The sequence below is a fragment of the Prenolepis imparis genome, unplaced genomic scaffold (assembly GCF_030444845.1).
Source record: "Prenolepis imparis isolate NDT839.2.m4 unplaced genomic scaffold, iyPreImpa1.0 SCAF_9, whole genome shotgun sequence".
NCBI lineage: Eukaryota > Metazoa > Arthropoda > Insecta > Hymenoptera > Formicidae > Prenolepis > Prenolepis imparis.
This window is the reverse complement of record NW_028141167.1, coordinates 18,482,069-18,497,405: the sequence shown is the minus strand read 5'-3', so window position 1 is coordinate 18,497,405 and position 15,337 is coordinate 18,482,069. Positions and strand designations below refer to the sequence as shown.

At 38.7% G+C, this 15,337-nt stretch overlaps 1 protein-coding gene across 3 annotated transcripts in view; it reads left to right on the top strand.

The window, feature by feature from the left end:
• Positions 1 to 942: 942 nt before the first annotated feature.
• LOC145940449 (cytochrome P450 4C1-like) overlaps positions 943 to 15,337 on the top strand; it is a 73,103-nt gene continuing 58,708 nt past the window's right edge. Inside the window, exon 1 of one of the 3 annotated variants that reach the window (XM_083045619.1) lies at positions 943 to 1,396. The gene's annotated coding sequence lies outside the window, so the exon portion shown is untranslated. The other 2 variants (XM_083045618.1, XM_083045620.1) reach the window with 2 other exon arrangements.

The window sequence follows — 15,337 nt, the reverse complement described above, 5'->3', positions numbered from 1 at the left end:
ACTTTATAGCCTAAATATTATAATATAATGAGCGATTTCCTCTCATTCGGACATTTATTTATCCACTTTCTAAGTTTTCGATCAGTTCAATATCTGAATTCTCTGTTGGGATATATCAGAAAATAATTATTGCATCTTTTTAATCTTAATAGTCATTTTTTGTAAGCTTTATATAATTCTCATGACTGAAACTTAAATATGAGATAGATAAATCATCGCGCGTCGCATAGCGGTAAATGATAAAGAACTAATGACTACTAAATATCGTTATTTTTTTATATTTTTGGAATATTGCTGTAACATTTTTCATAATATATTACAGTTATATGTTCTTAAAATGTCTCTACAATATTACATTGGAACTTGTAAGATTATAACATTGCTGTAATGTAATTTAAATGTTCTGCGATGTATGTGATGTAATATTTATGTTACGTCGCAGTTATTTTAAGATAACTAGAAAATTACTAAATAATATAACTATTATAAAACATAGTTATATTGTAACTATAAAAAAATTATATTACATTATTGTATATAAAATATAACATTTGTTATATTGCGTGTTACTCCGACGTTATATAGCGTTTACATTCTGTGCTTGCTGGGTTATTTTATATCAATAATTATTGTGACGTGACGCGCCTTTTGAGCGCCGTCACAAGGGTGAAAGCTCGACCGATGAGGGGGGAGAGCCGTCCTGGGGTTGCCCCTCACACTCTGAGAGGGAGCGACCTTAACGCGATAAAATTATATTTTATTTTATTTTGTTTGTATTCTATTTCCTGCGTTACCGTATTGAGCGAACGTGATTTGAAATAATCGCGAAACGACTACCTGAGTGGAGGACCCCTCAGCAAAATGTGAAGCAAGACGCCGGAGATCAGAGGACGAAGCTACCGTAGAAAGGATACCGCACCGAAGGTCATGTATCGAGCTCCCGTCGCTACCGCCATCCCGATATACCGTCTAAAATATAAATTGTTTTAGAGATCTGCTGGACACCCTAAAGGACACCGAGAGATCCCTCATGCTGCAGAATGAGTGGTGGGCCCCGTGTCAGCCCATAAACACCCGCGGAAAGGATTGGATGACGGCCCGGCCAGCCTGCCAATTCAAACCCCGGAAATCACGAATTATGGAGAGATACCGCCACGATACCGGAAAGAGCGGGAGACGAGTCCCCGAAAATCATCGATATAACGCCGAGGGCGCTGGGGGAACGACGGGCGGATCCAGGTCGCCCCACGGCGACCAAAAATCGACAGGATGCGCGGGAAATCGGCGCGAAACTCGAGAGACCTAAGGACTCTCTCTCGAAGAGTCACTTCTGTCCGGCGAGAGTTAGAGTGAGCAGCAACTTCGGGACGACAGCCGATCATCACTGCGAGATACTGTAAGCCGCCACTCGGGTAGTTCGTGAGTAGTAATTGTTCCCGGTTGAGCTAGTGTCGTGTATTACCGTGTCGTGGGTTAAGTTCTGCCGAGTAAAATCGGCGGCTTAATATCGAATTACCGTTTCCGTTCTTCAGAGCATAATCGCTCCAGATAATTGTTACCGCGATACTAGCTATACCGGATTGCGCGAAAGTGCCCCTCTCGGGGAAGTTGCCGTCGACAGTCGTCATAAATTGAGGTCCGTAAAATTATATCTTATCATATCGTATCGGGTCATCTCTTTTGTTGGAATTATAAGGTCGCGTTAACGATCATCGGGATTTGTGCGTGGTCGCTCTCGGCGAGTGGAGTTACCGTATCGATAATGCCTTTGACTCTGCGAGAGTCGTACCTATAGCGCGAAATTACCGTTGGTTAAATGTCGTGAAGATTCCGTGAATACCGCATTATATATTAGCGTTCTATAATTTTTCCGTGAGCCATTTGAGGCTTCGCAAACATACCGTAAGTACCGTTCTCTGATATTCCGACCTTTCGATATCTCGATTGTGAAGACCGGAGTCTCGCGCACGTGAGGAATGCCGCGACCGAATTCCTGAGTTTTTGTATGCCGTGTTTATCGGCTCGCACCGATTGTTCGCTACCGTAACCGTGTTCGATCCGAATAAGTTGGTATATCGCGTGTATTTCATATAACGAGCTTTGTTCCGATCGTATATTAATCTTGTTGTAACTCTGTTATTATTATCTTGTTAATTGTAAATGTCCTTATAATGTAATATATGTTAAATATACTTGCTTGTTAATTATTGAAAAGTGTATATCGAATGCTTTTCCCCCTCCTCTCCAGAATCTATCTATTGTGTTACTCAAGAATCGCGCCCCTCTGCCATATACTGGGCTAGGCGCAGCCGGACCGCTATTCCGCTACTCTAAGATATTCTCGTTACCGTGGCGCGAGAAATCGCGCCCAAAATTATTTCACGAACATATCGGGTTACCGAATTGCAGTATATTACCGAGCACCCGGTTACCGAAGGTTCGCCTATTTAACGGACGCTCCGGATACCGAAATTTATACCGTTAACGAATAACTAATAATTCATGTTGAACTGTTGATATTGCACGCCCCCCCCCCTTCGCGTTCGGCGTTCCCGAGACGGGTAAAGGCGTCGCATTATATACTTATGAAAGAAATAGTAGGATGGTAGCGTAGCATGAAAGTAGTTATTATTATGAAAGAAATAGTAAAATGGTAACGTAACAAGAAAGTAGTTGCAAATATCATTATATAAATATGTATTCAAGAAAGAAATAGAAGGATCTACATTTTGCAATGTATACTACATACATGTGATATGCAATACTACTTATATGTGATGTTCTATATTTCTTTCAAAATAATAACTACTTTCTTGTTACGCTGCCATCCTATGCTACTATTTCTTTCATAAGTATATAATTGTTAATATAAAATAAAGAAACAGTATATTTTGCATATATGTCCGTATTCTAATGATTTAAATATGTTTTACATTACAGATACAGAATGAGGACATTGTAATCTTTTGAAATAGTACTAGAGTTGCTCAAAAAGTAATGCCCTACATTATTTTTTCAGAATATTTATTCAACAATTTATACACAATATACGTGGTAATCTCAATCAACTTCTATTGCTTTATGCCAGTACGATACATTATATGTATTTACTTGCCTTTACTGTATCAACTTTTGTCCTTTCCACGTAACCCATGTTTTCACATTTGAATCACGCCCTCTTCATCTTCCAAACCGTATTTCGCGAAGTGCATTTAATTAAGTGGTTCAAAAAGTTAAATATTGGAAGCTATCGCTAAACTGTATTAAACATATAATTTAAAGATCTCTGCGAAACAAGATTGGGAAGATGATGAGGGGATGATTGAAGCTGTGATGACATGGTTACGTAGAAAAAACAAGAGTTGATACAGTAAAGGCATACATATACTTGTATCGTGCTGGTATAAGGTTATAGAAGTTGATTGAGATTATATTAAAAAATAATATATATTTAAAAAGAAGAAATATTCATGTATGTTTAAAAACATTTCAAACCTGTTTAATAAATAGTTTCTGAAAAAATGGCATTATTTGAGCAACTCTAGTAAATCTAAATCATATACAAAAATGAATGATATCCCTATAAAAACTTACCTTAAAAAAAAAGGTAAAAAAAGGCGCCTAGTATGGGCACGCCAGTAGTGAAAAATTACCCATTGCAAACCCATGTGTAGAATCGTATGAAAAATTACTCATTGCAAACCCATGTAGAATTGTAGTATAAAAAATTACCTATTGCAAACCCATGTAGAATCATATGAAAAATTATCCATTGCAAACCCATGTAGAATCGTACTACAAAAGTAATGATATAAAAAAAAATTGCGCGCCAAGTGAAAGTAGAAATTTTTGTACCAGTGGAAAATTTAAGTTGCAAACCCATGTATAGAATAGTATAAAAATTAAAAAATTATTAAAATTAATAGAAATGAAAAAAAATAAAAAAATTTTAATTAAAAAAACTAGGCACTGCTAAATTAAACAATATGCTAACGTTAATTTTGAAATTCTCTATAATTCTCGTTTTGTTAATATCATATTCATACCATCAGGGAATTTCAATCCTAAGCCGTCGAAACCAAAAAACTATTACTTAACCTTGATGTTTTTCTCAGTTCAAAAATGAAATTCAAGCAAGACATGAATTTAACAAGTTGCTTGGATTTTATTTTCCAACTGAAAAAAGCCTCAAGACCAAATCTGAATTTTTTATAAATCTTTTCTTTATAATTTGGGTAAGATGGCCAACTTTCATTATTAAAATATTTATTATTAAAATAATATGTACTTTGTTTATTCATGTGTAAAATTTTACTTCTGTTCTGTTTTAAAAATTGTTTCAAAGATTATTTTTAGTTAAAAAGAATTAATCTAAAAGATTAAAATTCAAATTAAATTTTGCTTCCTCATAGAGGAAGCTCGTGAAAAAAATTTTTTTTCAGATTTCTGTGCCAATGTGTTTAGAATGTTCCAAAACATCGAAAAATAACATTTTTAAAAAATGTCCGTATGTGTGTGTGTATGTATGTATGTGCCCACTTATGTTTTTTTTAATTTAAATATCTCAAAAATTATTTGACTTACAGCGCTCCAATTTGGCATACAAATAAAGTAGAACAACACTTTTATTTACTGTCATTTTTATAAAAATTCATACAGTGTTTCATTTTTTATAAAATTTTTAATTATTTTCAAATTTAAATAATTTCTTGAAAGTTCTGAATAAAATATCATTAAAGCATAATTGATATTAAATTTGTTGAGAATTGGTCAATTTATTTTGATCTTAAGAAATCTTAAAAAAAAATTTTTTAAGAAAATATTTTTTAATTATATATGTATAGGGTTTGCTGGTATTGGAAAAAATTGTGCAAATTTCCATTTGCACATTGTTTCCTCATCATTTTATTTCGCTAATTAAGATGATTTTTCAATTATGGCTTCCTCATAGAGGAAGCTTAACTTGCACATTGCCATAATTGAAAAACTATCTTAATGAGCAAAATAAAATGGTGAAGAAGCAATGTGCAAGTTAAGCTTCCTCTATGAGGAAGCCATAATTGAAAAACCATCTTAATTAGCGAAATAAAATGGTGAGGAAGCAATGTGCAAATTTTTTTAAATAAAAGTTTCAATTTTATATTTAAAAAATTTATTAATGTTTATATGTTCAATGTATAAAATTATAAAAGTTAAATATGTACAATCACAAGTTTTTTTTATTATTTTAACGTGAAATATATGTATGATTAACCGTCCTATAATCCTAAATACTATGACCATCTTTTCTCTAAAAGTCAGGAATAATGGCCAATGCTCATCTTTTAATATTTTGATAATATAAAATTTTTATTAAATATTTATTGTCTAATTTCAATGAAGTAATGTGCCAAATATATTAAAAAATTAAAAATAAATTACGGATTTTGCAATTTAAAAAATTATGGCCCTTTTACTCGAGTTTACCCTAAAATTTAATTAGCAAATTAAAGCCTTAATCTGCTGATTTCTGTAAAAAAATACATCAATAAAGAATTAATTCGTTAACTAAATTTTAAAATAATATGTTAAAATAGTAAAATATGTTTGTAAGTAATATGTTATATTATACCTTATCCCACGAATAATATTTTTTGACAGAAATCAGCTGATAACTGTCAAAAATATTAATCGGGTTTAAAGAATTATAACATATTATTTAAAACTTATTATTTTATTTAATTTTATTTTGAACAAACTTTCAAACTTCTAACTTTCGCAATAACAATTGTTCGATGCTACGAAATTTTATTATTAACACACTGTCAAACTACTAACCCTTGCGATGACAGTCTCGATGCTACGAATATAACGCATAACGCGAATCGAGACAGCCAATAGCCAATCAGTATCGTGGAAAAAAATCAACAATACTTACGAGAATCGACTTAACATGCCTTTTTTAGAAAGGGAAATATGTAGCTGCTAGTTAATATTTATAAACTTTTTACACCAATTGATTCTTTCTGATCATTTTGTGCTTAAAAATATTGAAGAGATTATCGCAAAATGAATATTTTAGGAGATATATTTCATGGTTTTATGTAAAATTATATCAAATTAAAAAATATAAGATATCTCTCGTAAAACATTCATTTTTTGACCATTCTATCCTGATAAAATTTTATGCAGATTATTGCGAGAAATTGATTTATGTAAAAAAATTAGGGTGCTTCCATTTAAACAAACCTAAATTAATCTCGAAATAATCTTGAAAAATATCAAAGGCAATTCTAGATCACGATATTCACGAATTATAGGTCCCCATTCGAAACAACATTTGCCAGATTTGCCTACTATATTTTTTTATTCTAAAATACCGTCATTTCGAGATATTTTCCTGTTAAGATTAAAGTGAAACACCCCATTTGTATTATATTGTATTGTATATACAATAATATATATATATATTTTTATTATCTGTGTCGAAGTTTCAGAGTCGAAGTATCAAAATTTCCATCGTAAAAGTGAAGTAAAACTATACGGTAAAGACAATACGTTAGGTTCACACATAAATCTGATCGTGCCAACCAGATATCATAGTAAATCAGATTTATGTAAACTTATACTGTTTTTTCCGTGTAACGTTAAAAATTTAAAAGCTATCCAAACTAGTTAAATTAGTTAAACATGTCCCAATCTAATAAATACAATACATAATCACCACTATTTTCGCTGTTTATATATCTGACAATAGTAGATATACTATGAGAGTTCTAACCCAGGTCCTTTGAGGGGGGTGCGGGGCGCGGGGGGTTCTCCGCGGCGAGGGGTATGACGTCACGCGGGGCGGGGGTATCTCGATGGCGCGGGGGCTGACGTCACGCGAGTGGAGGGGGATGTTTCGACAAAAGAGAGGGAGTTTTCTGAGTGCAATATTTGTAGATGGTATCTTTACGACTTTTTTATGAGGGTTCTTAGACATTTTCCCCAAAAAGGTATAGAACAAGCGCCGATGATTAACATTTTGTACCCTCGTTAATATAATTTTATTATGGAAGCGCCGATGTCCGGCTGCTCGAACTTGTCAACGGAGCGTTCTAGAGTTCATTAAAACTATGTTTTTCATTTTATGGACATTTTATCATTAGGAAAGGAATGAAGATTTTAGGGCCGACGCTGCGACGAACATGTCTAAATGTGATTTAATAGGCCTCTACCTATTTGCGTTGACGTTCGGCAGCTTTGTACCCTCGCGGAAAATCTCCCATAAAAACGAGAGCGAAACATTTTTCTTAATATTTTTTAAGGAAAAATGCAACGTATCGGCGCCAATGTTCGGCAGCTTGTGTCCTTACTCCTCTATCCATAAAACCGATATCTCGGGAAACTATCTTTTGAGATACGCCAAATGTTAGAAAAGAAGATAGAATTAGGTGAAATATATATAAGGAGGATGAGAGCGCGTCAAACCATAGTACGATTTGAAAGCGCATAGATGCAGCGGTGAAAAAAGTTTAGTGGTTACTTTCTTGTATTAGAAGTGTTAGTAGTATAATAGTGAATAAAAGAAATAATGGAAAACATCGAGCAGAACGAACGCGACCTGTTGGAGCGGTCCCATCAAATTACCACCTTGGGCGAATATTTTGAATGGGCGCTGCGCTGCGAGGACTTTATCAAACTGCTCCAAGAACGCAGTCGTGTCAAACGTCCGCGACTCTCCATTGGATATAGACAATCTTTGGTTGCTAGAATCGCGCGACTCGAGGGTGCAAAGACTCGATTGCAGAGACAGTTTATACCCAGTGGTGATAATTATAGTGGCGGTAATTACAGTGGCGATAATAACACGGGAAGACTCGTTTGGCGAGAGATCGATATCGCGTTCGAAAATCGGATACTGACAGGTGTGGTGATTAACGCAGACTATATTGAACCGCGACAATTTTTGAAAGACGCTAGTAGTGTAGTACTTGAGCAAGTGCAAGATGTTATAAAAATACACAACTGTGCAAAAGTAAATACCGTGTTCAACGGTGAGTTTGTGACAGGTGATAAGCGTGCCAACAAAAGCATTAACACGCGAAATTATGAACTCTTTCACACATCTGATTTACGCGAGTGGTATGAGCGGCATGTCATCGAATCCACTTTGGCGTCTCTCGAAGAGTTTCAGGAACGTGATAGCGGATGGACATTGTCACGAATCCTTGATCTTACGGTCAACGTCAACAAGTGCAATCCTATGCGCGCGGGGTGTTATCTAAACTTACCGCGAGAAATTATGACGAAGAGAGCAGTGGTGAACGTGCGATCAACGGAAAATGCATGTTTCGCATGGTCAGCGGTGGCCGCTCTGTACCCCGCAGAAAGACATGTGGAACGAGAATTTTCATATCCCCATTACACGACAGTGTTAAATCTTCAGGACATTGAGTTTCCGATGACGTTAAACCAAATTAAAAAGTTTGAACTGGCAAATAACATCTCAATCAACGTCTACGGCATTGATAGGAAGAAGGAACTATCAATTCTTCCGATACAGCTCACTGATCGGAAGAGAGAAAAACATGTAAATATGCTGTATGTGGAGGAGGACGACAGCGTTGGGCATTTCACGTATATAAAAAATCTATCCCGGCTTGTCAGCACGCAACTGAGCAAACACAATGGTCAAAAATATATCTGCGATCGGTATGTATATTTATTGCAAACTATATAATAATTGTAAATAAAATTGTAAATAAAATTGTAATTTTTTTTCTTTCACAGATGCTTGCACTTCTTTAATTTGAGCGAAAAATTGGAGGCTCACATTGCGGACTGTCGAGAAATGAACGACTGCGCTATCCGATTACCAAGCGATAAAGACAAGTGGCTCGACTTCGACAACTACAACAGAAAGGAGCGACTTCCCTTCGTGGTGTACGCCGACTTGGAGTGTGTGCTGAAGAAGACGCCGGAACATACGTCATACTCCCAACATCACGAGGTATTCAGCGTTGGGTATTACGTGCAATGTTCGTACGATAACTCGCTATCCGCGTATAATTCTCGCCGTAGTATCGATTGCGTTTCATGGTTCGCCGAAGAACTTAAAAATTTAGCGCATCGCGTAAAGGGTATTTTGTCTGATAATGTCCCCATGACAAAATTAACGCAAGATGAATGGGAAAAATTTCATAGCGCCACGCATTGTCATATATGCGAGAAACTGTTCGTACAAGACGATACACGCGTACGCGATCATTGTCATCTGACTGGGCGATACAGAGGTCCCGCGCACTCAAACTGTAATATAAATTACAAAGAATCTTATGTCATTCCTGTAGTTTTCCATAATCTATCCGGCTATGACGCACATTTCATCATAAAAGAAATAGCTACCGCGTATAAAGGACGCGTAGACGTGCTTCCAATAACAAAAGAAAAATATATTTCATTTACGAAGACTGTCAATAGTACCGACGACGACAAAGATTGGAAAACTTTCGTGAAATTACGATTCATCGATTCATACAAATTTCTCAGTGCTAGTCTTGACAAATTGGCATCCTTCCTCGATAAGGGTAAGTTAAAAATTTTGCGTTCCAATTTTTCCGCATTATCCGCTAACAATTTTGAATTATTAACGCGAAAAGGTGTCTTTCCGTACGAGTACATTGACTGCGTGGACAAGCTGCAGGACACGCGTTTACCACCACGCGAATCGTTTTACAGTTCTTTAACCGGTGACACTGTATCCGAGAGCGACTACGCACACGCCGTCAACGTGTGGCAGCAGTTCTCCATTCAAACCTTGGGTGAATACAGCGATCTGTACTTAAAAACTGATGTCTTGTTGTTGGCAGATATATTTGAAAACTTTCGCGACACTTGCATCGCGAGTTATGGACTCGATCCTGCGTATTATTATACTCTTCCTGGGTATACATGGGACGCGATGCTAAAACATACACGCGTAAATTTCGAACTGCTTACCGATATCGATATGGTTATGTTTATTGAACGGGGTATACGCGGTGGTCTAAGTCAATGTTCAGGAAGATACGCCCATGCTAATAACAAGTACATGCAATGGTATGATCCGTCGAAACCATCGTCGTACCTTATGTATTTCGATGTAAATAATTTGTACGGATGGGCAATGTGTCAACCGTTGCCATATGCCGATTTTCGATGGGTCGACGATGTATCTAATTTTGACATCTCGTCAATAGCGCTCGATTCACCTACAGGCTATATCCTCGAAGTAGATTTAGAATATCCGCAACATCTTCACGACATGCACACTGACCTACCGTTTTGCCCGACGCGCGACAAGCCGCCCGGCAAGCGGGAAGATAAGCTTCTCGCAACGCTATATGACAAGAAGCGTTATGTCATACACTACCGCAACCTGCAACAGTGCACGCGTCACGGTCTTCGTATCGTAAAGATACATCGCGTATTACAATTTACTCAATCCGCATGGCTCCGCGATTACATTGAACTAAATACAAAATTTAGAACACAAGCGAAAAATGATTTTGAGAAAAATTTGTACAAATTGATGAATAATGCAGTATTTGGCAAAACGATGGAAAACGTTCGAAATCATGTAGATGTAAAATTATTGACAAAGTGGGACGGACGATACGGTGCAGAGGCGATGATTGCTAAACCAAATTTTCACAGTAGAAGCATCTTTTCGGAAAATTTAATTGCCGTAGAATTACGTAAACTCGAAGTAAAATTTAACAAACCAATCTATGTTGGTATGTGTATACTCGACATATCGAAAGTGTGTCTGTACGAATTTCACTACGAGTACATGTCACCGCTCTATCGTGAAAGATGCCGGATAATGTACACTGACACCGACAGTTTAATATACCATATTAAATAAGAAGACGTGTATGAAAATATGAAACGCGATATCGCTAGATTCGATACGAGCGATTATCCAATTGACAACGCGTACGGTATAGCGCATGCAAACAAAAAGGTGTCAGGCTTGATGAAAGACGAGAATAACGGCGCGATAATGACCGAATTCGTCGGGCTCAGAGCAAAAATGTACGCTTTGCGAGTGGATGGCAAAAAGGACACTAAAAAAGCAAAAGGTGTCAAAAGTAACGTTGTCGCGAGAACGATAACATTCGACGATTATACGCGGTGTTTGAGTGACGAGATTGAAATGACACGTCAGCAGTCATGTATAAGATCGAAATTGCATGAAGTGTATACCATCTGCGAGACAAAAATTGCTCTAAGTCCGTACGACGATAAGCGGTATATCATACCTGATTCGACCGACACATTACCATGGGGACATTACCAGATACCCTTATAAAATATAATGTAATATAATGTTATGTAACATATGTGTATGTATTTCATATATTGGAACGGAAAGGATGTATTAATAAAGATTTTGTATTTCACATATTTCATGTATATTGTAATATTTCAAATACTTTTATATGTTGTACACATTATATATTTTTTAATTTTTGAGTAATTAATAAATACAATTTGTATGAATTAAATTGCATTGTCCTTATGTATCCAAGAGTTGTGCGAATTGTTAAATCCCAGCCATTTTACGTAAACCTCGTCACCCTTCCTGCGCAGTACTTTCTCCACGAGATATACGTCCGGATAATTCGCGCTATGCAACTCGTGCTCGTAAAACGCTCCAGCGACAGATATTTTGCGATAGTCCTCGAGTAGATAGGTTACGGGATTAGTACGCTGCACTTTAACAATTTTAAATACTTCGGTTGTCCAATTTGGTGTGTAACCCTTCTCAAAAAGTTTCTTGTACTTGCTAACGCGTACCGGGTCACCTACTTTGAACTTTGCCGGAGCGGCAATCTTTATGTTACTATATACTGTTTTTAAAAGTTTATCAGCGATCGCAGGGGTGACGTCGGCGGGTCGCATGCCGATCGTTTGATACTTGCGCGCGTTGTAATCCGATACGAGTTCCGCCAACGCGTCGATCCACTTGTAAGTTCCGTTCAGCGTAAACATCTTCCACATGTCGTTCTTCAGCGTGCGATTGAATCGCTCCACAACCGATGCCTTCAATACCGAATATGTAGAATAGTGATTGATGTTATGTTTCCGTTGCACGTCGGCGTTATAAAATTCTTTCTACATATCGGTTTGCATGTTTCTCGGGCATCTCTTGCTATCTCGAATTATCTCGGCGATAGCGTCAGCCGTCTCGCTTCCACCTTTACTCTTGAGTGGTATGGCCCACGCGTACTTGCTCAACACATCGATGACGGTGAGTATGTAGTGGTAACCTCTGTTGAAACGAGAGTACGGACGCATCTCGACGATGTCAGCTTGCCACAGGTCATCGTATCCCCGTACTATGACGTGTCTTCGGGGAAAATTTTTCCTTGCCGGCGCGTGCAGTTCGTTCACCAACTGCCGTTTCTCCAAACTATGTTGTTTCATCACTTCGTCGGTTTTTCTCGATCGCCGTTTGTCGCTCGTTTTATGATTCATTTTCGTTTGTCTTTCTTCAATAGCCGTTCCTGACCCGTTCTTGAGCCGTTCGTAGCCGTTCCTGATCCGTTCTTGAGCCGTTCCTGAACCGTTCGTAGCCGTTCCTGACCCGTACTTGAGCCGTTCCTGACCCGTTCGTAACCGATCCTGACCCGTTCGTAGCCGTTCCTGACCCGTTCTTGAGCCGTTCCTGACCCGTTCTTGAGCCGTTCCTGACCCGTTAGTAGCCGTTCCTGACCCGTTCGTAGCCGTTCCTGACCCGTTCTTGAGCCGTTCCTGACCCGTTCGTAGCCGTTCCTGAGCCGTTCTTGAGCCGTTCTGCGTTGTTTACTTCCGTTGTTGACCCATTCGAAAATCGTTCTTGATTCGTTCGCTGCCTTGTTCACAGTCGTTTCTAACCCGTTCGTAGCCTTTCCTGACCCGTTCGCAGCCGTTACTGACCCGTTCGCAGCCCTGCTTGAGTTGTTTGTAGCCTTGCATGTAGCCTTTAAAGACTTGTTCGTAGCCTCGTTCGCAGCCCTGCTTGAGTTGTTGGTAGCCTCGTTCGCTGTTGCTAGGCCGTTCATAGCCTCGTTCGCAGCTGTTGCTAGGCCGTTCACTACCACTCATTGTAGTTAGATAGTAGTTCGATAATCCTTCGTAGCTGTTCGATAATTGTTCGTAGCCGTTCGATAACCCTTCGTAGATATTCGATAACCGTTCGATAGCCGCTCCTAACCCGTTCACTGCTGCTCATTCAGGTTGATAGCCGTTTCTGAGTTAGCGTTAGCCGCGCGTTGAAGTTCGTTTATCACAATCTGTATTGCCCGCACATCCTTCTCGAACGAAGTCAGCTTCTCATCTGATTCTTTCTGTTGATTCATCAATCTTTTAACGCAGGATTCCACATACAGTTTGTTGACGGCATCGGTGTCAGCCTCAGGTTGCGCTACACGACGAATCTTCCTCGACCTTGCGTCATAGTCCGTAACGACGCGACACAGAGCGTTTTCGTGCACATAACTTTTCACCAATCTATCCCAAGAACCGCTTGTGCCGGTTGCATCATTTCTTGGTTCGAATAATCCAAATTTGTTGATAGGCATTTTTTTTTCCCCCGATGAGTGACGCTGATCGACTGATTAGATTTGTCGAGACACCATTCAATTTATAATAATGCCTGCTTCGCGAAGTTCCTCGATGATCGACAGGATCTCATTGACGTGAGCGTTGTGGCCAGCTCGGCGCGAAGCGTCCAGCAATCGTACCCGATCCACTAGCTCGTTGGGGTCATCCCAGTGTATGTAATCGATCTTATTGTCGGTTAGCGCCATCGCGTGAGGCATGAATACTCCCTTTCCAGATTTTTTCTTTTCAATCGATATCAGTGGTGCGATTATATGTTTGTACTTGTATCCCCTGTTGCTTCGTAATTGGCCTTGTGTGTCATAATTGCGTTTATGCGCGTTCGTCGCCAATAATATACTCTTGTATTTACGCATCATCCTCCGTGTAAATGTCATCATCGGGAATTCTCTTGAAGATTAATTCGTATAATCCTGGTGTACCAATGTACCTCACTTTGTCTATAATTATAGAGTCATATTTGTCAATGTCGAATCGTTTGTTACCGAGACGCATTTCATCCTTGTCGAAATAGACACCATACACGTGATCGATTTTCCTTTCTTTGTCGCCACCGAGGAGAGTGCTCATGTACTCTTGTCCCAGTGGTCCCAAGTGCTTTCGCAACATTTCTTGACCTTCCAGCGTTTGTAATGTGTTTCGAACAAACGATGTTTCGAGCGTGCTGCCCGAGGTTTCGAAAACATTTTCGTTTACGAGTGTTTCGGGTATAGGTTGTACGATTCTCGTTGTAGCGAACGGTGTAGAGGTTATCATCGGTTCATCCAGTAAAGCATCCGATGTACGCAGTGTCGATGAGCGATTCGGGTTTGACCGTTTCCTCTTTTTCGGTGTCGCATCATCCTTCTCCTCTTCCTCTTCCTCCTCCTCCTCTTCCTCCTTGTACCGCTTGATAGGTAAGATTTTAATCTTCGCGGTACTTTCCGGCTCGTTTTTCACCGCGATCGAGTTGTCGACAATCTTTTGTAGCGGCTCAATAATAGGTCTAAAATGGGTCTTGATCGCGATATCGTCATCGATCTTACCGGTCTTCAAAGCGCGATGTTTCTTGCGGATTGATTCACTAGTTTTCGCAATCTCCTTCGCTATCTTTTCACGCTCGCGAATATTATCGTTCTCAGCCATGTCGGTAGAGTGTCGAACGCTCGTGTTTCACCTCTCTCGACAGAACATCGGCAACGACTAATTGTTTTGCGGTATCGCGAACACGTTAAATCCGTTTCTGTATCGACCGTTCGTAAGCGAGCTATCCTTATCTATCACTAGAAATCCATACTTTTGCTGCCAACAAGTACGACATAATTCACTGAAATCCTCGTATGACATGTCAGTATTCACGTGATCATTGTACACATGTTTCAAGTTGGTACCATCCTGTTTAAACAAGATTAGCAGGTTTGCGTTGTCGCGTATAAGATGTTTCGGTATTCTTGCGTATGTTTGACAGAGATAGAAGCAGTCGACGTTCGAGTGGCGTCCCATTGAAAAGTATTCTCTTATCGTATTTTGTTTGTCGCACGCCACATCATCGAAAACGAAAATCGAGTTTGGACATGCTTCGCTCGGTGGAATGACGTCACTGTTATTGGAGAATGTAAAATAGCCGATTTCATCGATCGACGTCAACAAATTCTCCAGATACTGATATTTTGGCTGTTGCAGTGACTTTGAGTACACGTACACGTTTTCAAAGCGGACGCCGTGCGGGCTTTCTGTCAAACTAATC